At 35.6% G+C, this 23,087-nt stretch overlaps 1 protein-coding gene across 2 annotated transcripts in view; it reads left to right on the forward strand.

The window, feature by feature from the left end:
• The window catches only part of NCAM2 (neural cell adhesion molecule 2), a 506,926-nt gene that overhangs the window by 14,206 nt on the left and 469,633 nt on the right, over positions 1 to 23,087 (forward strand). The gene's annotated exons all lie outside the window — the stretch shown is intronic.

The following is a 23,087-nucleotide window of genomic DNA, read 5'->3' on the forward strand; positions in this document are numbered from 1 at the left end:
CCTGCCAGGCCCCTGTAAAAGGAAACTGTTAACATTGGGCATAGTTTTACTATTGTTAAGTTGAAGAAGGGTAGGTAAGGATACTAACTTCCTTTGTGAATAGGGTATATCCTAGGAGATCTCCTGAGAAACTGTTATACTTGATCTTATTTAATATCTGTGTTCACACATTTTTTACTATCTCTTTTTTTTTTTAATTTGACAGATAATGAAATAAAGAGAGAGTGTGATAAAACAGTTTACCAGAGGTCACTAAACTATGAAGTGGCCAAAGTGGGATTTGAATAAAGGCTTACTTTGAATTTGAGGGCTTGAGTGCTTCCCACCATACAGTGTTTGAGGACTGTATGTATGTGTGGTAGGGCTGGGGTAATAGATTTGGGATAAAACAAATTATATAAACCTGACTGGTCTTCCAGAATCTTATGATATGAAAGAAGGTAAATTTTTAAAGGAAATATATTTCATTTTCATTGCTTACCCCCTCCCCCGCAACTAGACAGGAGAATAATGTTCTCAAATTTAAGGAGGCCAAGGAAAAATATTCATTTGATTTCTGAAGGAGTTGGATGAAAAAGAGATGGAGGCCAGGGTCTCCTTTAGAAAGAGAAGTGGAAGCTGAAAACAAAGAGTGTTTGATATTGACTGATGAGACAGGCTAAGTACTGAAATGAGTAGACTCACTAATCAGGGTGTTAATCTGCCACATGCCTAGACCAAGACGTGAACCACACCCGTTCCTGGCCTCTAGATGGTTTCTTCCTGAGACTACACAACGAATTAAAAGGCAGGATAGAGATTAAGATGCATAGGGTATAAAACTCTGCGTTCTCTGTAATTAGTTTTTCTTAGAAAGCCATTCTGCTTCCCAGTCCCATGCCAGGTATGCTCACCAATACTGTTTTTTATGAATGGCCAAATATATAAAATTATACATATATATATATATATATATATATATATATATATATATATATATATATATAGTGGAGGGGGGAGTGTGTGTGTGTCTGTGTGTACACCTATGTTATACATAGGTGTAAAAAAACTTCGGAAAGTCATTCCATCATTCCATGCTGTGTCAAAATGCTTGCTGTATTTATTCCATTATTTTCATTAGGGCTGAAATTCATGAATATTTTAAGTGATTTGTTCTTTGCTGCTTTTTGCCTCTAAGAAGAGAATGTATTCCACGATAAAACATTGGACTTATTATTCACACTTAGTGTAACTGAAGACTAATTAGCTAGTGTTTAATTTCTCAAGACTACAAAACAATATCTGTTGTCTCTGCGTTACAAAAAATGAACAGCTAAACAGCTCTCCCACCTTATTTTTTTAAACAAACTCCCAGCACATAAACATTCATAATTTATGATGTTTTCCATCAAAACATATTCCCTGAATATAGATAAAATCAGCCTTTGGAGCATGGATGCTTTGGTTCCAGCTCAGGAACTTTGATTGAAATGCATGCACATGCTTGAAAAATTCTTCATTTTCATTTTCCCCGATTTGTAACTGAAGACATGAAGGCTGGGAAGTTCCTCGCAGTGTTATGCTCTCTTTTACATTGCACTGTACAACTGAGTTATAACATTTGTTTCAAAGCTGCTGAACAAATTGTTTAACATATTTGTAATATCACAGTAAAGATTGGATCATAAAATTGTAGATACACATTCTCTTGTATCTGTGTTTGATTGCCATGTCCCTTTTGAGGATTACTAAATAGATAATCTGGTTCTATTTCTGATGACAGAGAACAAATTCATTTGTGTAAAGAGCTTTTGTGAGATATGGTGCTAATGTTTTTCATATAAAGCATTTCTGTATTTGCAGGTATTCAAGACAACTGAGTTTACTTATTTGCAGCCAAGTAATAGTGTTCAAATTAAATAGTTTCTATTAACTTTATCATGGACTGGTTTATGGTTTAATGGAGATAAAAAGTGTTTTGAGAAGAGCTTTCCCTTTTCTATAAATGGCATTGAATGGTCCCAATTTAAAAGATATCTTTGATATTCTTTTAGTCCTTATGGTTTGGTGACACCAGTCAAAATTGTTTCTAAATGTTCAGAATTCACATCGCGTGGCTGGTTGTTGAAGTGTTCTGCCTGAATGGTTGGGTACTAAATAAATTCGTGCCAGCACATGGCAGTTCCAGCCATTGAGGCCAATGGCTGCTTAGTGCTGGGGCAAAACTCTTTCCCATGCACAAGTTGGTAGTGGTTTCCTGCGAATAAATTTGGATCCTGTGGCCCAAATGATGTCTTCAAGAAATAACTCAACATCTGTGTTTTATTTCCAGCTCTGTTCTGTACTCACTGAAGCCCAGATCTCTACTTAGAGCTAAATATCTTTACATTCCCTTTAGCGTCAAAGCAAAAGTTTTGTTAATTTTACTTGCAAACATTTTTACTTTTATTTGTGGGCATGCAAATGCTTTGAGCCTTCAAAATATTCTTTCATGTCGGAGGCTGTGTGATGGTGAAGAGCACAGAGTCTGAACTCAGGCAGATTTGAATTCAAATCCCGCTCACCTAGTTGCTTAAGGAGAGATCACAAACAAGTGATTCACTTCTCTATGCCTTAATATTCTCATCTGTAAAATGGGGGATAATAATAGCACTACTTACATAATAAGTGTTCAGTTAATATTAGCTGTCATTATTAATATTACTATAAAGCCAAGGTATAATTACATATTTTTTATAATTTATTAACCAGCCTTCCTTTAAAGGCTTCTAAAGATTTGGCTCTATGGAAAACAGTGCTGTGTTAAGATGTCGGAATTTTTGTTTTTGAGGTAATTATTACTTTTGGAGAGCTGTGTTATCACTGCACCACTGATTACATTCTGTTTAGTTTTCCCACACATTGTGAAGGGTGGATGGCAGCTAGTAAGTTTGGCATTTGGGACCTTTATGGTATCTAGGGTCTCTGCTTTTCTTTGTTAGCTGTTTGCTATCATAGTGCAGGGCATCACAACTGAGGCAGAACGAGGAATTAAGGATAATTACACCATTTATTATGTAACCAACTCAGCACTGTTTAAATCCTGAATCTAGTGCCAAGTTCTGTCTTGCTTTCAAGGACGCCTCTTCCCATAAGCCTACTCAGACTCGTGTCTGGGTTTAGGTGGAAGCTTATTGTCCTTGTTTGTTTCTCTACTCTTATTCATCCTTAATTCAAATGTGGCTCTTGGTTCTGCCTGGAATTTTGGCAGAATCTGTACTACTGGCTGTTAGTCTGCAATCTGGCCCATATACATGGTGGGGGTGGGGAGGCAAGAAGAGACTAAAGAAAGAGGCAGACTGGTGGTAGGTGTAAGGCTTAATAAATTTACAAACGAGGCTTGTCTTGAGTGGCCACAGGCAGTAGATCTCTGCACCTACTGGCCACACTCTTGAAAGTTTATATAGAGGCCTTACCTGGGTGCAGTTGTGTGTACTATCCAGACGGTCTCGCCAACACGTTGTTTTCTTAAGGCCACATACTTGAAAATGACTCCCATCGTGGGAACAGTTAGCATAGTGTACTATCTAAGGCCTGGGGAGGGGGTGAAGAACCTCTGATTGCCCATGTCCTACTCGTGGGTCAGCTGGTTGTCATGTCCTCTTGATGACCTCCTCCAACACTGATGTTTCATATTGTCTGTTTCCACAGCATGATCAATGCAGGTGGTTCCCACACTCCTGAGTAAGGCTCCACCTCAGCTCCCACTGACTCTGATAATGCTCAGAGGCTTAGCATTAGCAGTTCCTCCCTCATGACCTAGCTGGTAATGTTCCCCTCCCATCTCCTACGCTACTGGGTTTTCTGGTTTAAGCTTTAGTGATCTTCAGCATCCCCTTCCCCTGGCCAAGGGGTTTAGTGACAATTTATTCTCCTCTAATATTTGCATCATAATATAGGAACACTTGTTAAATCTCTTGCACATTGCAGTAGAGTTAGTGAAGACTTGGGGGAGGAGCATACCTTGGGAACCTCTGGGGCCAACTAACCTTATCCATCTTTGTTCCCTATTGTAGTCAGTCATGCTGGTGCCCTTTGTGTGCTTGCAGATGGAAAACAAAGAAAAAGCCCTGTTCTCTCAAATCTCTGAGTGGTGATAGTAGTAGTAGTAGACATTATGGTGGTAGGGATGGTAGGGCAACCTGGCCAGTTAGTTGCCTTCTGGGTCCCGCCAAGAATGACAATACAAAGAAGGAAAAGGTAACTCTTTAGGACACACTTGACAATCACCTGTTTTCCTCTTTCCCTACACCTGGCTGCAGTTCTTCTCTTTTTAGGGAATGGGAAACTGTCCTTAGAGCAGGTGTACTCTTCCTTCTCTGTGGATCATGTTTTCTAACCTCTTTGCTCTGAGTCTTCAGTTATTGATATTTAAAGGGACACTTGTTATGAAAATATGCTTTTCTTTCAAGTACCTGGATTTTAACTCTAACATCCTAGCATTCAAAGCTACCCATTCTGCCATGCGCTACTTAAAAGTGCCGTTTGAAAATCAAAGCTAATAGTGACAGGTTGGCTCTCCACTCTTGCACTCCCTGTCAAGGGCTGGATGGCTCAGCGGACTGAGAGCAAAGCCCAGGCAGCAGGTTCAGAGAGTTGCAAGAGGATTAAGACTCAGTGTGTACCTCAGAGTCCATAGTCTCTCATGCTTCATTCCCCCTTCTGCTTAGACATATCAGAAGGAATTAGAAATACGAAAGAAGGGACAATGAGCAAATTGTGATCATTATATTTACATAAAGTAGAAGGATTGACTTGATCCCCCACTAGAAATTCCAGAATAATTTTCTAGAGATAGTTTTTTAAACCGTTCATAAGATGGCAGTTTTGAATTTTCTCAATTTATCATATAAAATGACGCTCAAACCTTGCTTAATTTTTGAAACCTTTCTTAGTCATTCCAAACTACCTTTCTCTCTTATAAACCACTAGAATATAGATTAGTACCACCCATTTATAATCTCATAAAGTTCTGGGTTGTAAGTGTTTTAATTTCACTAATCTTGTCTTCTAAATCAGATTCTAAGCTTATAGACAAAGGCTTTATGTTATGGGATGCACATAGTGGATGTTCAGTAAAGAGCTATTGAAAAAAATAAATGAATGATGCTCTTGCAGTGCTATTTATATTTATAATGAAGGTAGAGATTTAAAACTGTGACAAAAGGAATTTGTGTTAAATAAAAAAGATAAGTATCTGGCTGTGAGGACTGTTACAAATTAGCACATCTTACCGATAAATGTTAATAGAGTATTTGCTCTTTTTTAAGAGAGTACTTTTTAAAAAGATAAACATATATATATTTAAAGATTTATAAAATAAATATATCCATCACCTTAAAAAAATAAATATATACATCCCCTCCAAAAAAAAAACCCCACAAAGATTTATTCATTTATTTGAGAGAGGGAGCGAGCATGAGCAGGTGGAGGGAGAGAGAATCCTCAAGCAGTCTCCCTGCTGAGTGCAGGGCACAATGCAGGGCTCAATCCCACCACCCTGAGATCATGACCCGAGCCGATATCAGGAGTCAGGAGCTTGACCTACTGAGCCACCCAGGTGCCCCAAACATATATTTTTATCTGATTAGAACAGTTTTGGTGGAAATCTAAATTAAATAATCAAAGTTGTCTGTAAATTCTCTGAAAATATATACTTAAATATTAAACTCATGTGTTTTTCCTCTTCATATTAAGTCAGTAGTTTAAGTTAGCAATTTACTAAGGAATATTTATACTTTTCTTTCTCAGTGATCTCTCTTACAAATTTTTAGAGAAGACAGCAAGTAAGTATAAACCCAGAAGCCTATCTTCTGGTTATATATTTTAGTTACTTATGAACTTTCCCTACCTACCTAAATTTGGTTTTTTTCCTTGACTCTTAATATTCCATAGCAAGTCTATATGAGTTATAAAAAATATGGAATGACTTTTCAAATGGTACCACCCAGATAAATATTTGAATTATTTTGTTACTTAAAACTTTTATGTTAGTAATACTCACACCCAAGTTAATTCATTCCGACTACTAAATGTGTCCAAAGAATGCTCTGTAACGTATGTATTTTTAAATAATTGCAAAATATTTAAACATCATTTTTTAGTCCATTTGTGTTTATGTAATATAGAGTATTGACCATTTCTGAGTAATCCATTGTTGATTATTTTTAATGTTTCCCTCTGATGAAACAAATGTCAAAACTCTTATAATCTCTTTTCAGTTTAATTTTAACAGGAAAAAGGTCAGAAAGTTAAAAGTGATTTGTATATGAATATATATCTTACATTAATTAAATAAATAAAACAGCAATAACAGAAGCACACTAAAAGTTAAAGTAGGAGAAATTAGCCATCCTAAAAATATCTGTGATTTAAAATAAAATATTCCTAAGTATTTAATTTACTTTAAAATGCATTAAGATTTATAGCCTCCAAATGTGAAAATTTATCTGTGGTCACACTGTGAAAGAGATACACAAAACAGTACTCCTAAAAACCTAAATAAGAACATAAGAGACAAGAAAGGTAATAGCATAAAAATCGAAACTAGCAATGTTAGTGCATTTAAAGTTACATTTAATTCAGAGTTTTCTGGGTAAAGGGGAAGATAGGGTATGTAATTTTTATTATCAAATGATCAAATTATACCATACTGTTTATCCAGAAAGAAGATTAAAATTGATTTAATGTGTGACTTCTGAGGTCAGATCGTTTTAAACAGTTTAATAGATGATGATTCCCATACTAGTTTTAGGAAAGATCCAGATATTTTTTAATAGCCCCGTTTCATATAGCCATCCTTGGAAAGAGCCTAGGGCAGAGCAGATTGTATTAATCTATATCATTTTTTTTATGTAGTGTTCAATGATTCATTAGTTGTATATAACACCCAGTGCTCATTACAACATGTGCCCTCCTTAATACCCATCACCAGGTTACCTCATCCGCCCATCCCCCTCCTTTCTGTAACCCTCAGTTTGGTTCCCAGAGTCCAGAGTCTCTCATGGTTTGTCTTCCTCTCTGATTTCTTCCCATTTAGTTTTTCCTCCCTTCCCCTATGGTCCTCCGTGCTATTCCTTGTGTTCCACATATGAGTGAAAGCATATAATTGTCTTTCTGCTTGACTTATTTCACTTAGCATAATCCCCTCCAGTTCCATCCATGTTGATGCAAGTGGTGGGTATTCATCCTTTCTGATGGATGAGTAATATTCCATTGTATATACGTACCATATCTTCTTTAATCCATTCATCTGTTGAAGGGCATCTTGGCTCCTTCCACGGTTTGGCTATTGTGGACATTGCTGCTATGAACATTGGTGTGCATGTGCCCCTTCTTTTCACTACATCTGTATCTTTGGGGTAAATACCTAGTAGGCAATTGCTGGGTCATAGGGTAGCTCTATTTTTAACGTCTTGAGGAACCTCCATACTGTTTTCCAGAGTGGCTGTACCAGCTTGCATTCCCACCAGCAGTGTAAGAGGGTTCCCCTTTCCCCACATTCTTGCCAAGACTTCTTGTTTCCTGCCTTGTTAATTTTGCCATTCTAACTGGTGTAATGTGGTATCTCATTGTGGTTTTGATTTGCATTTTCCTGATGGCTAGAGATGTTGAGCATTTTTTCTGGGTGTGTTAGCTATTTGTATGTATTCTTTGGAGAAGTGTCTGTTCATGTCTTCTGACAATTTATTTACTGGATTATTTGTCTTTTGGGTGTTGAGTTTGAGAAGTTCCTTATAGATCTTGGATATTAGCCCTTTATTGGTAATGTCATTTGCAAATATCTTCTCCCATTCCGTGGGTTGCCTCTTAGTTTTGTTGACTGTTTCCTTTGCTGTGAAAGCTTTTTATCTTGATGAAATCCCAAAGGTTCATTTTTGTTTTTGTTTCCCTTGCCTTTAGAGAAATGTCTTAAAAAAGGTCACTGTGGCCAATGTCGAAGAGGTTACTGCCTATGCTCTCCTCTAGGATTTTGATGAATTCCTGTCTCACATTTAAGTCTTTCATCCATTTTGAGTTTATCTTTATGTATGGTGTAAGAGAATGGTCAAGGACTCCACCCTCAGATTACAGCAATTCAACAACATGGCAGGATAGAAAATCAATGCACAGAAAGCAGTTGTATTTCTATACACTAACAATGTGGCTGAAGAAATCTATATCATTTATACATATATAATATAAATCAAAAAGATAAGCATTGTTTAGCATTTATTGTTTAGTTTATATTTTTAGACAGTGCAGATTTTTTACATTAAAGCAAGGTGTTAAAGCATACGTTTGAGTGATGAATAATGAACAGAAAAATTCACAAATGCATTTTTTAGAATTGGGCTTGTACATCTTGTACTCATTCCTATTTGTCAAATCCTTGTAGCCATGGGAGCCTATGGGTAATAAAAAGCTATATAAGCCCTGGATCATTTTCTCAAGGGATTTACCATCTAGCATCAGTAATAATACACTTATTCCCAAAGCAATAATACGAAGAATATGTGATATTTCCATATAAGTGACAAAATGTGATATCAGCTTGTGAATGCAATTTGATTATGTGGGTGTCCACCAAGTGCCAAGAATTTGATTGAAACAACACAGTTCAATGAAACTCTGACTCAGGAAGAACCATAAAATCAACTAGTTTTATTCTGCCACCCACAGCATACCAATTCCTTTATGGTGCCGTTATTGCTGGGGTCAGGCACCTTGCTTTTTGCCCATGCACTTCTCCCTGGAGCAAAGAAGATGGTTAGGTTTTATGTTTTCCAAGAATTCCTATAAAAAACAGAGCAACTTGAAATATTTGTTTATCAGAGAAAGAGTTGCAAAGTATTTTAATCAACAATCTGATTTTACAAATTAAAAGAAAAAAAATCCCTTAGAGGGATAAGTGACTTGTCCAATTATTGACAGCTAGCAAGTAGCATGGTTTGATCTAACTTGACTTTCAACTTCAGTAGAAAAATTTTAAATAGTTCTCATATTAGGAGAAAAATTGTGTTTGGCCAAAATTTTATGTGCTTTTAAAAATTATTTTAAATGTGCTAGATTGTTTCCAGTGTTTTATCCAAATATCATTATAATCCTTTATTCCAAAGGGAAAGAATTTAAAAGTTAAGGAGTAGGGCTGTTGTCATATGTTCTCTCTCTCCAGGAGTTGCAGTACCTTTGTATCAGAGAAGACATTTCCAGAATACTGATTATCCCACTGTTTCTTTAATATTTTGTGATTAGCTGGAGGAATTCAAATCCTATCTTTTTAAATACTAAAATCACTATTAATAAAGATAAGAGTCCTTATTGCATCTGAAGTAAGTGTTTCAATTTTACTTGGAATCAAACCAGTATATTTTATCTTCCAGGAATTTACTCTGTGATGTAAATGTTTATTTTCTCACAAAGAGGAGACATTTTAAAAGAAAATAATAGAACTACTGCCACACTTCCAGGACAGAGAAGTTGTGTTGGTAGGATGGAACCAATGAACTGAGTATTCTAGAGGTGTGAGCTGTTGTGAATCAGAGTGAGAGAGTAGGTCAAGAGGGAATTGATTTGTGACGTGTACCCACGAGTATATATGAAGTCTTGGCCAAAGAGTGTTGAGCAAATTGATAATGTCTTTGGGCAAATTATGTGAAGATACAATTGAGTAAGTTCAAGGACAGTCACTATTTTTTATTAACTTGTGAGTGATAACAGGAGACTGAAAATAACGTAAGCCATTTTCTATGGTAGAGTCATTTAAAAGGTTAAAGTCCAGAAATAAGTTTAATGAGAGCATTGAGAACTTGGAAAATGTTGGTGTAAGGTGGACTCATCCTGAAAACATGGTGATGGTAGTTAAGAGAGGGACCAATGGGATGCTTGGAAGTAAGCCAAGTTCAAGCTGCCCATTTCATAACATTGCTTTAAAGGCAAACAGAAGAATACTTACCTGGAGATAGCTAAGGTCTGTTTGAGAAAAGCAGGGGGTTGGAGAAGAAGGTGTGAAAACATTTGAAATTAAATGTTCAGAATCGAAAGTTCTCTTGCAATCTTGGGAAATCCAAGATCAGTGCACCAGCTTATTCAGTGTCTGGTGAGAGCCCACTTCCTAGTTTATTGACAGCTGTCTTCCTGCGGTGTCCTCCCTGTTAGAAGGAGCTAGGAAGCTTGCTTCAGCATCTTTCATTAGGGCACTAATCCCATTAATGAGGGCTCCACCCTCATGATCTAATCATGTCCCAAAGGTCTCACCTCCTAATCTCATCACATTGGGGGTTAGGATTTCAACATATAAATTTGAGGCAGAGGGAGCTGGGGGAGGGCCACAAACATTCATTCTATAGCCGTGTTTAACCATGACAACGTTCTTATATCCTTTAGTCCTGTTTTTTTTGTTTTTGTTTTTGTTTGTTTTTAATTGACCATAGGCATCTGGGGTATTACTGTATATTTTCCATTGTTAGTTAATGTGAGTTCCCTTGTGTATTTACTTACTTTAAGACATCTTTGGAGAATCAAGTGTTTACCAGTCATTTTGATAAGCATTATGATATAAATTAGTTTGTAGAGATGAATGAAACTTTCATCTTTTCCCTCAGGGAGCTTTAAGTTTTCAATAGAGAAAATACTTATGCAAACAGTTCTAATAAATTATTCTAGTTTTAACCAAACTCTCAAATATGGAAACAATTTTTGAACATGAACTAATACTGAAACATAATTTTGTCATATTATTTGACTAGTCTGCTTTCAATTTTAGAATTGAAGTGTGGAAATGAGAATGTAGCTTAATTTTAAGCTTTATTTGAGGGAGGAACTGTGAATAAAAATACTTTTTCTAGTTTAACACATATAGTGAGTTCACATTACAGATGTGTCACATTGCAAATGTGTCAAAAAACGGACACGTTGCTTCAGTCCTCTTCACTTCCTTTTAATTACTCAGGGACGTATCCTGTGTTATGTATATTACTTCTCTAGTCCAATAATTTTAATACACCAAACTGAGTTCTGAATATGAATACATGATTCTTCATGCCCTTTTCTCTAAATTGTATTTATTTCTTAAGTTTCTTGAGTGAAAAAGGTTGTTGCTGAAATATCTCTTATGCTCATTGGCTTGTTGATTGCTTGATAATTTTGACATTTTTCATATGTACCAAATTTGTTGTTTTGATTCTTTAGAAATGATTTGAGTCTCCCAATTCCAATCATCTTGTTATTGAACAAATAACGTTAAACTCATAATCCTATTCAAAAATTTATGTTGTGTGAAACTATTTACTTATTAGATTCTTTAATGAGGCCTGGCCAGCTCTTTTGAGTGAAAACCAAATGCAGTGATTTACATTTCCCAAACAGGCCTTCAGTCTAAATGATTTTGAGTCATATTTGAGGTCACTTTGTTGTTGTCATTGTACTTAATCTTCCCAGCATCTCATCGTTATTGCCAGCAAACTTTGGTGTGCAGCCTGCATGTAATCAGGGACCTAAAACTGCAGCATAGACTACCTTAACTGAATTAAAATGAGACAGGGCCATACGATATGTAGACTTACACAAGACAAACATATTAAAAGTGTACACAAAATGCCCAGATTGTCTTTGGTAATACGTATATATGTATACGTATCTATAATATACTAATATTGTTAAATAAAAATCAGTGTTTCATATGAGGGTACCCGATTGTACTTAATATTCTCCTGGAGCGTAGGGAAACAAAACCTGTGCATGTGTGTGGGGGGGGATGTTTAATGTTATTATAAAATTTTTAAAATTATGTGATCTACAATTAGAGATATATAATCCATGTGTTTCATAAGAACCAATGTTTAAAATTACTTTTAGTATTGAAATTCAGTATGGGAGAAACTAATTTCTGAGAGAAGTCATTTGAATGAAAATACAGCTCTTCTTTGGCTGCCTTGAAGTGTGGACTTAGGGGAATGAGTAACGTGTAGCTTCTGTAGAAAGGTTGTGGTCGTAACCCATAAATTCCAATCAACACACTTTGATTTTTAAAAACAGAAATTGTTCATTAACCAAAGGTATGCTTTTGTACAAATGTTTACAGTTTGCTTTTCCCATCTATTTTGACTTCCTGCATTGCCTCCAACTTCGTTATATTTTTCAGATGAAATCTGTGGCAGTGGTCAAGGTATATTTTGACTTAATCACAAGCATTTAATGCCATCGGAGAACAATAGATTCTTTCTGATGTGAAATTCTGAGTTGTCATGTTGCTAGTGTGCTGTTTGTGACTAGAATGCAAAGTAGTTTTAATCCATACATCCTTTTTTCTGTGCTGGGATGCCTGCCAAATCTATGTCTGCGATTAACTTTTGAGGTTGTCAGCTCAAAACAAATGTAGGGGCAGGAGAACTCAGGACAGTGCATTTGTATCTAATGCATATTTAACCGTAGTGTTAGCTTTCAGAATTAGAAAACAAATAATTATCTTCGTCAACTAAAAGTTTGCTTGGCATCACATTTGCTTTTTAAAATTGTCCTATGCTTGTAATCTAAATGTTCAATAAATTTCATGTAAAAAATGGTGGAATATAATACAAATTATGTTAAAAATTGTATTACATATGGTGTTCTAGTATCTGGAACTCCCTACTTTTTAGTTGGAGGTGAAAGTCAGCAACATGCAAGAACAGTGTTACCTGATTTGCTTTAATTCTTTGAATGATTAGTTAATATTCTAGCCAAATGTGATTTAGTGAAAAAGTAACGCTTGGGTTCAAGACAAAATTCCTGGGGTCATATCCAGCGCTGTCTTAATTTCTCTGTGCTTCCATATCTTCATCTATATAAATCTACTTTACTTTCGTTACATGCTTTGGGTGTATTCACATCATTAGTGCTGAGTAGGAATGGAAAATAAGAAAATTCAGGTTGAGTAAATACAACTACTATATCCTAATTTCTTTTAGTCACTTTGAATGAATCCTAGTAGCCAATCTATGAGGAATGTTCATTTTGTATAAATTCCCAATTAAGAAACTAAGTCTCAGAAAGGCAAATCACTTTTCCAAGGTTGTCCAATTGCTAAGGGAAGAATCTGGAATTCAAAAACTGTGATTGTCCTGTTTGCTTTCAAAATTCTTGTTCACATGACTGCAGATAGTCGTGACTCTAGGTACCTGTGGCTACAGCTTCAACTCTCACTTCTTACTAGCTTCATGGTGATGGAAGGGAGGAAGTAATATTGAATATTTGGGCAAAGGTCTGTAAAAATACAATTGTTTTTTGAGCATTAACTATCCCAGGCACTGTGCTAAGCATTAGACATATATAATCTCTCTTGAGCCTAAACATAATCTTATAAGGTAAATACTATTACTGAGACATTTTCAGAATATGAAAACAATGCTCAGAAGCTTTAAGTGACTTTTCTAAATTTCAAGACAAGGTAGCCTGACTTCAAAGGCCATGTCTTTGACCACATGATGTTAGTTTCCTTTTGCTGCTTTAACAGATTACCACAGAGTTAGTGGCCTAAGCAAAATAGACTTTTAAAAATTTAAACTCAATTTAGTTAACATGTAGTGTATTATTAGTTTCAGGGGTAGAATTTAGTGATTCATCAGTTGCGTATAACACCCAGTGCTCATTACATCAAGTGCTCTTCTTAATGCCATCACCCAATAACCCAATCCCTCCATCCACCTCCCCTCCAGCAACCCTCAGTTTGTTCCCTGTGGTTAAGAGTCTCTTATGGTTTGCAGTCCTTTGTTTTTATCTAATTTTATTTTTCCTTTCCTTCCTCTATGTTCATTTGTTCTGTTTCTTAAATTTCACATATGAGCAAAATCATATGGTATTTGTCTTTCTCTGACTGACTTATTTCTCTTAGCATAATACCCTTTAGTTCCATCCATGTTGTTGCAAATGGCAAGATTTCATTCTTTTTGATGGCTGAGTAATATTCTATTGTGGGTTTGTGTGTGTGTGTGTGTGTGTGTGTGTATACACCCCACATCTTCTTTATCCATTTGTCTATTGATGGACATCTGGGATCTTCCCATATTTTTTTGGCTATTGTGGATATTATTGCTATAAAAATCAGGGTGCACATGCCCCTTCAAATCACTATGTTTGTATCTTTTGGGTAAATACCTAATAGTGCAATTGCTGGATAGTAAGGTAGCTCTATTTTTACCTTTTTTGAGGAACCTCCATACTGTTTTCCAGAGTGACTGTATCGGCTTGCATTCCTACCAACAGTTCAAGAGGGTTCCCCTTTCTCCACGTCCTTGCTAACATCTGTTATTTTCTGAGTTGTTAATTTTAGCCATTCTGACCTGAGTGAGGTGATATCTCATTGTGGTTTTGATTTGTATTTCCCTGATGCTGAGTGATGTTGAGCACTTTTTCATATGTCTGTAATTAAGTAATACAGATTTATTATCTCACTGTTTTGGAAGTCAGAAGTCTCACTCGGCTAAAATCAAAGTGTCGGCGGGTCAGTATTCTTTCTTGAGGCTCTAAGTGAGAATCTGTGTCCTTTCCTTTCCCACCTCCTAAAGGCCATCTGCAGTTCCCTGGCTCATGTCCCCTTCCTCCATCTTCAAAGCCAGCAGTGTAGAATGTTCACGTTTCTCCCTCTCCTTCCCTCTCTCTGTCATTATATCTTCATCTGAATCACCCATCTCCCTTTTTTTTTTCTTTTTTTTCTTTTAAATAAGGGCCCTTGCTATTATTATGAGTCCATGTAGAGAACTCAGGGTAATCTCCCCATCTCAAGATATTAAATCATTTCTTCAAATTCTCTCTTGCCATATAAGGCAGCATTCATAGATCCTGGGGATTAGGATGAGGACATCTTCGAGGGTCATTTTTTTTCCGACCACAAGTATATTTTAGAATGCCTGATGTTAAAGGAGATAAGTTAAAGAACATACTAGTCTTCTCTGTGAAGAGCTCAAAAGAGATTATTCAGTATTAATTGATTAGTCAGAGAAATGTGAACACATTTGAATTCAGCAACCAATGTTGTTTAAAATAATGCAAAAATATAAAGATACAGTGGACTTCAAAAGCTGTATAAATTGTATGACAAGAAACGGATCATGGTGATTTTAATTGATAAATATTAATATCAATACATTAATTAATTAATACATTAATACATACATATTACCTCTCTTGAGGCGTGACAACTAACACGTATCGTTAGTTTTACCATTTATTTTTCCAGTCATTTTTAATTTTGTATTTGCCATTTTATGTTGAGTTGTTCTATAATCTGCTGTAATGATTTTTAAAGACTAGACAGGGTATTAGTCCTAATAAAGAAAATGCCATCTTGAGGCATGTGAGTTTTAGTATATTCCCCAGAGTCACACAGCTAATTGGTAAAAGAGCCTCACCTGCTACCTTATTCACTGGACTCTCACTCTAAAATGATTGCTGCTGGGTCCCACCACTTCCCAAATTCTAAGAGAGAACTTAATGAGCCCTTAACCTTCTGATTTTCCACCTATTCAGGTTCATATGTATAATATAGTAATTGGCAAGAGTTAGTCTTCTTTGTTGTGATTTAGATCATCTTGATTTTGATGGAGGAAGTCTGCATCATATGAAACTCAAAGTAGACCTTTCATATACAGCAGTGCTGCCAATGGAATTGGCAGGTAAACTAGAGGCATAGTTAATGGTCCCAAATAAGCTTTTGCTAAGTTAACTGATCAGTTTTACCTCAATATATATTGACATACTTTTTATTAAATATATTCTCCCTCTGTCCCTCTCTCCCTCTCTCACACACCCCCTCCCCCCGCAGCACACACACACAATTTCATTATCTTTATTTGTAAAAGTACATGTTGGCTGTTGTCACATAGTCTTTGTATTGTTACAGTAGAGTTTTTGTTTTAGTAATCTTCATGTAGAGATCTTAATATAGATCATACTTCATAGTGGAGGAACTTTAAGGTAAGTGTGATTTGCTAAATTTCAGTATTGATTAGATATTTTTAAACTTAGCAAAGATAAAATTTGGTCTGTTACACTCTTTGATGTGATGTCAGTGTAATAGTGAACATACTAATTTAGGAAAATATATAGCTGGTTTTGACCCCTTTAAATTAATTTATTTACAAAAATTGGTTTCACTCCAAATTGCTCCATAGATAATTTTCTTTAGGAAGTGATTTCCACCTAGTGGCAACACATCATAGCCAGTGATTATGGAAATGGAAATAAAACTACAGCAGTTAAAATGTTTTTATTTATTATTTAGTAAGGAAATTAAATTACAAGTTATGTTTACTTAAGTATAATGTATAAAATGGCTATTTTAAAGTTAAAGTCCTCTATGAGATTACCCTTGTCACATAGGCTAATACATCTCTATGATTCCTTTTTCCAGAAAACCACTGGCATTAGTCTGTGAATTACAAGGTGTCTACATATTAACACCAGAAATTGTTATTGTAATTGCTAGAAACACCATCAGCAAATAATCCTAAGGTCTATAGTACCTCAGTTTGAATAGAAAAATATGTGTCGACTTTAGCAAATCAAAATAAACCTCTCAGTACAGTATTTCACATCCACATTCTGTATTTTGCCTTAGTTCTAAAATATGGATTAGCTCTTAGTGTTTTTTTTTTTTTTGGAGGAATATAATTACAGTGCATTATGAAACTATAACAGAATGTTATTTCACTGATGTAGTCAAGTACTAATTTACTCAAACAATAGAATAGTCAGAGACACAATTATTAACTTATTTCATGAGGTAAATTAATGGTTATTGGTAGCTAGGAACAAACTCATCAGTACTGTATTGTGACCTGAATCTCTTTTTCATAAAATACATTTGGAAATGTATCCACACACCTTAGTGAACTGCTGTTCCATTTTGTTCTTAACAACACATTTGTTAGTTTCTTTGTTTTTTTAATACAAAATACACAATGTACACCACATTGTGTTTAGGCACATGGGATGATAAAGTGTTAAGTGACCGTAGCTGAGATGATGGTGTCAGAAAAAATATTCATGTCTTTCTAATGTATAGAATGATATTGATTGTAGAACGCAATTTTCAGTAGTAGTCCATGCTTTCTTTTTTTTAATAATAATTTTTTATTAGATTATATTAGTCACCATACAGTACATCCCTAGATTTTGATGCAAAGTTCGATGATTCATTACTTGTGTATAACACCCAGTGCACCATGCAATACGTGCCCTCCTTACTACCCATCACTGGCCTATCCCATTCCCCCACCCCCCCTCCCCTCTGAAGCCCTAGTCCCTGCTTTCTTGTTACTTTGTAGGTTTGTATTCTCCTTAAAGCTACTAAACCAGTTAAGGATTTCCAAGCAGACAAATGATTTTAAGGATGATATTTAAACTCTTCAAAATGAGAGAGTGAAATTAAATGATTTACAACCGATTATTCACTTCAAGTTCTATTCCATATATTTCTTAAATAATAAGAAATGTGAGGGATTTATTGGCATTTACAGGATCTGTGTTAGGCTACTTGTCCAATAAGATACTACAGATGAGCACTAATTTGCTGATTTGCAGCTGAGGACTGATTGTTAAGGCTTCATGGTTCCCATAAATGAAGTGTATGGAAACCTTATGTAGATATTACTAGAGCTCAGATTTCATCAATTAGAAATTCTAACCTAAAAGTGGTATGGGTTTTGGTTTGAATGGACTGATTCATTTTGACATATAGTTCCTTTATATACCATATGCTCTAAATTGGTACTTTATGTTTACTTGATTAAAATTGGAAACTATAGAGTAGAATGATTCAATTTTCTGATAATTTCGAACTTGTGATAACAGAACTTCTCTATTTGAAAAGCAGAATGCCCATTTTAGAGACCTATTAATACGGATAATATCATTTGTCTTGGGATATCTTATGAATTATTCTGCTTTATCTGCTCGTGAGATTATGAAAAATGGGAGGAAAAGATATTGAAGATGGTCTCTCCTGTTTTCTAGCCTTAATTTATGGTTTACTGTGAGTTGTTTCTGTTCACAATTGTCTTAAGATTTTTCCTGCCGCTGTTAAATTACCAGTGCCATGATCCAAATCTGAATTTGTTTTAGTGTCTGACAAGATTGGTTTTTATTGAGAATACAGAGATTAAGACGCAGATCAGTCGGCATGCTAGGAACTGTTTAGTCATTTACCCCAAAAAAGAATACGTACAGATCTACAGAAATTGTTTCACCTGAAATTTTTGTGTATGAAAGGAAACCCATTGATTAATTCGATATTTTAAATGATTTTATTCTGTGAAAGAAATAAAAATTGTAAATTGCTCTTTGCCGAGAGAACCTAAATCCCCATCTTCTGTCACTTCTGAAATTTACTGATTTATATAATCCCATTTTGACTGTGGAGTGAATGCACAAGCAGTCTTCATGCTCAGTAGGTTTCAATTAGAATGACTCCACACAGGGAACACTCTGACAAGGCAGAGCCTCTTTCTTCTCCTGGAAGACGTTCTTCCAATATTTATCATCTTAGAATGTTAACGAGACCACTCACCTTTCCAGCCACACTATCAGCGGATATATTTCTTGGTCAGAGAAACTAAGACCTATCACTATGAAGTTTGTTTATTCCATTCATCTCCGTAAAGAAATGTTTCCCGGGGCACCTGGGTGGCTCAGTCGTTAAGCGTCTGCCTTGAGCTCAGGGCGTGGTCCCGGCGTTCTGGGATCGAGCCCCACATCAGGCTCCTACACTGGGAGCCTGCTTCTTCCTCTCCCACTCCCCCTGCTTGTGTTCCCTCTCTCGCTGGCTGTCTCTCTCTGTGTCAAATAAATAAATAAAATCTTAAAAAAAAAAAAAAAAAGAAATGTTTCCCACACTTGTTCTTTTACAGTTTTTGATGGTTCCTTTAATTAAGAAAGTAGATGTAACAGGTGCATTAATATAAATTTATTCTTTGACATAGTAAATTAGTAAGGGATATCTTTTTTAGTGGGAACAGGAAATCTTGTAGACAAATAATGTAACTTGAGGAAAAACCCAGGGTTATATTAAAATGTATGCATATGTTAAATTAATATTTTAATAATCATTTTGGTTTTTGATGTGTGAACACATTAAAAATTAAAATGAGAATATTTTCCCAGCCACTCCATAACTTTCTGCCTTGGACGTATGCAAATCACTGAAGTTGCCAGAGGGTCACTTATGGTGTATTCTCTCTCAAGTGCGGCACTAAATGTTAGGATTGCTTGTTGATATCTAATCCTCAGTTAACATCATAAATCAGCACTTGTCAGATCAGGGAAGCATATTAACTAGAGTTATTATATTTCAAAACAGTTAGGAGTGTTTTTTATTCTGACAGCTTCCCAGAGAGGGGAGTCTGTGATGAGTAGCAGTAGATATTTTACACCGGTAAGGAGGCTACACATTGCCAGTTATTACTGTTAAGGGCAACCTCAGCTAGCACGTCGTAATTCTCTCTAGAGTCCTCCATTTTAATTCTTGTCACGCCACAAAGTTATTTACTCCCTTTACCAAGCTAACAGCTGCCAGCCAAGTGCAGTTTTATGGAGTTATAGAATTTTAGAAAGGGTCCGGTTGGGGGGGACCTTACAGGATACCTTATGAGTCTTCCTTTTCCTGTTGAATATATTGATGCCTTTTCATTACTGAGGACTTACTACACTCTGGCCTAGAGAAGGTGTTTAATTTGCTTGCTTCAAATTACACAACTGACTTGTCCTGTTCTAGCATCCAATTCATTCATTTTCTGTCTCTGTCTCTCTCAATGCACCGTTACCTACAAAAAAAATTTGCTTTTTCAATTTTAATGTATTGTTTTGTAATAAGCCAATGGAAACGTCTGTATAGAAATAGTGCCATATTCTACAATAGTATTCACAGAAATTAATGTACTTTATCCAGATTAAAAAAAGAAAAGAATCAATTGAAAAAGGGGTTTTTGATAGATGCACATTTTCAAAAGGGCCGTAATGGTAACAGAGAACCAAAGATACAAAACGACATTCCCTTTCTATAAGAATATTACAAAAGTACTACAGCCAAGAATAAGGTGAGGCTTTTGGAAAATGTTGACAACAATAAAAAGTCACTTGGTGAAGCTGTGTTGTGATGTAAGAAGATGCTGTCACTCGTTAATTATGTAAATAGGTGGTTTTAAATACAACAACTGTATGGTCAGCTAATGACAGAAAGTAGATGCACAGTTCTTTTTCAATTCTTTGAGAATGATTTTCAGAAGAGAGAGTTCAGGAGCACTGATGGTAGAGTGAGGTGAATAGTCTTTAAGAAAACAATTACCCTAAATGCTTTTCATCGTCCTTATTCCAATAGATTATATGACAGAATAATACCTGAACCTAGGTGAGAGCATTTTAGTTGGCAGTCTTTCAAGTAGTGAAAATTGCTATGAAGGTGTGAACCTTTTGAGATTTTCACTGGGTAGATACAACAAACTATACTTACGTGAACTTGACTTGGATTCTGGGAAAGGCTTCAAAGGACATTAGATAGCATGAGTGTGTGTGTGTGTGTGTGTGTGTGTGTGTGTGTGTGTGTGTGTGCGTGCATGTACCCTCAAACATTTGAGCTGGAGAAGGGAAAGCAGTGATTGTTCAGATGTTTTTTTACTTTGTGGTTAGTCATTGGACTGATGAGTAGGAAAAGTTTTTAAACCTGGTATATCTGAATGTGAGCTCACCATTTAGTAGAAGCTTACCTTGTGGGTGATATGGAGAAATTGGATAGAAGAATTGATTTGTAATAGGTTAAATGTGTCAACCTTTATTAATTTTAAGCACAGTGGAACACTTTTGAAGATACTTACACATTTTTCTTAAACAGTAACACATATACAAAGACAAAGATTATGCTGTTTAAACAGATTAAGAATCTAAAATTTGGAAAGTATCTGGAGATTGTTCAATCTGACTGTTGTGTGGGGGGGTAAATAGACATAAAACTCTCCTTGCTCATGGGGTAGGCATTTGATATTTCTAGGAATTAACAGGGAAGTAAGATTTATCTTTCTAAATTTAGAAGTAAGTGTTAATGTGCAAAAATCTCACGGATTCGTCTTTTCATGTATCTTAAATTATTTGAGCTTGAAGTTTTTTATCTGTAAATGAGGAATGTTGCCAACTACAAAATGAAGTGTGAATTATTCCCTTCAGACCCTTCATCTCATACAGCAGCTGTTATACAGGTTGATATTAGGCACCTGAAATCAGCTAGGTTCTAAATAGTGAGGAATTGAGTTGGCTAGGTAAATGGAATGCAAGCTTTATATAGATCTTATTTTCTGCAAGAGCTGTTCTTGATCTTTAAATAACAACAAACCTAATTTTCTTAGAGAACACGTTACTACATTTTTTGTCTTTGAAGCTTTATAAAAAGGCAAGAGAAACAAAATAAAATGCCTGAAATCCAAATATCAATATCAATATTCAATTTTATTGTAACATCTGCCATCAACATAACTTACCCACAATTAACATTTGCGAAATCGTTATACCAAGCAATGGCAGGCATTCTTTTTGTTAAGAGGTAAACTGAGGCACATTAAAATTTTTCAGAGTCAGAACATACATTGATTCATTTCGGGCAGTGCCAGACTCAGAGTGGCTTATGAGGACTCCACAAATGGGAGCTAAGGGAGAGGTTTTGTAGAGAAGATGGGGAAACAGAGCAAAGACATTGTTTGCCTGGCTACAGTTTTGAGCAGGTCCCTTATTTGGGAAAGCCTAGTTGGCTGTTTGTGACTGGGTGTTCTTACGTTTAATTTTTCTTGGACTTAAGTTCATTGACTCTGGCTACCAAAGGCTTTAGAACCACCTCAGATGACTGGCTTCCTTGTTTAACTACTTTAGCTTTTTTAAATATGTCAAGTGGTAACGAATTTACAAATATGAATTACAGCCCGGTAAACAGGTGTATATAAAGCCTCAGTCTGATTAAGGGGACTGATTATTCCTTTCCCTGTCTCATGCCCTATCTAAATGGCTAAATTAAAGTCCATGAATATCACAAACCCAGTAATTGGATTTATGTGGGAAATCTAGTTCAGTGGTTAAAAACAAGGGCTCGGGGCACCTGGGTGGCTCAGTCAGTTAAGCATCTGACTCTTGTTTTGGGCTTAGGTCATGAGCTCAGGTTCATGAGTTCAAGCCCCTCATTGGGCTCCATGGTGGGTGTGGAGCCTGCTTAAGATTCTCTCTCTCCCTCTCCCCCTCCTCCTCACCTCCCCTCTCTAAAAAGCAAAACAAAACAAAATCAGGACTCTGGACTCAGTATAACTAATACAGAATTCTAGTGATACAGGGTAGAATCTAGGATGAGTAATTTAATCTTCTGTGAAATAAGAACGATTATAATATTTATCCCATGGGGTTGTTTTGAGAATTAAATGAGATAATATAGATAAATTAGATGGTACATTTCTGGTACCTAGTAAGTAGATTTTGTTTTAAGGGAAAAAAGTATTTATGAAGAAATGTATTATATACAATGGTAGTAATTTGTCTCGTTAGGGTGATGCTGTCAAATTATGTTTTAATTTAAAAGGTAAAATATGCGTATCAGTCTTTGAAAAGATAGAAACAATACCAAAACATAAGTTGTGGAACTTAACAACAGGCTTTACTGAAAAACGCTAATTAAGTATTTTGGATAATTGATAATTTTGACTATTTTAGCTATAAAAAGAGTGCTTTTTCCAAATATTTTATTTAAAGACCTCATGTGCGTGTATGTGTGTGAGAGAGAAAGAGAGAGAGGGAGAGAGAATGTGCTTATTATGAAATTTCACTGGAAAATATATGAGTACATTTTACCTATTAAAATATGAATTTTAGTCAATATATCCTAAGGGTATATTTTATAGCTGCTACAATCTTAAAAAATATAATCGTTGCAGATTTATGCTGGAAGGAGTTGGTCTTTCTTTTCAAGGCTGTGGAATAGTTTGAATAGCAACAGAAGAGCAGGGTTTGTAATAGCTGGTCCCTATTACTCTGCTGGTTTATCCGATACTTCTGTATTATATTTAAGATCTGTAAGCTTAAGATGATGACCA

The sequence above is a fragment of the Ursus americanus genome, chromosome 4, assembly GCF_024610735.1.
Source record: "Ursus americanus isolate L20-20 chromosome 4, mUrsAme1.1.p, whole genome shotgun sequence".
Classification (NCBI taxonomy): Eukaryota; Metazoa; Chordata; class Mammalia; order Carnivora; family Ursidae; genus Ursus; species Ursus americanus.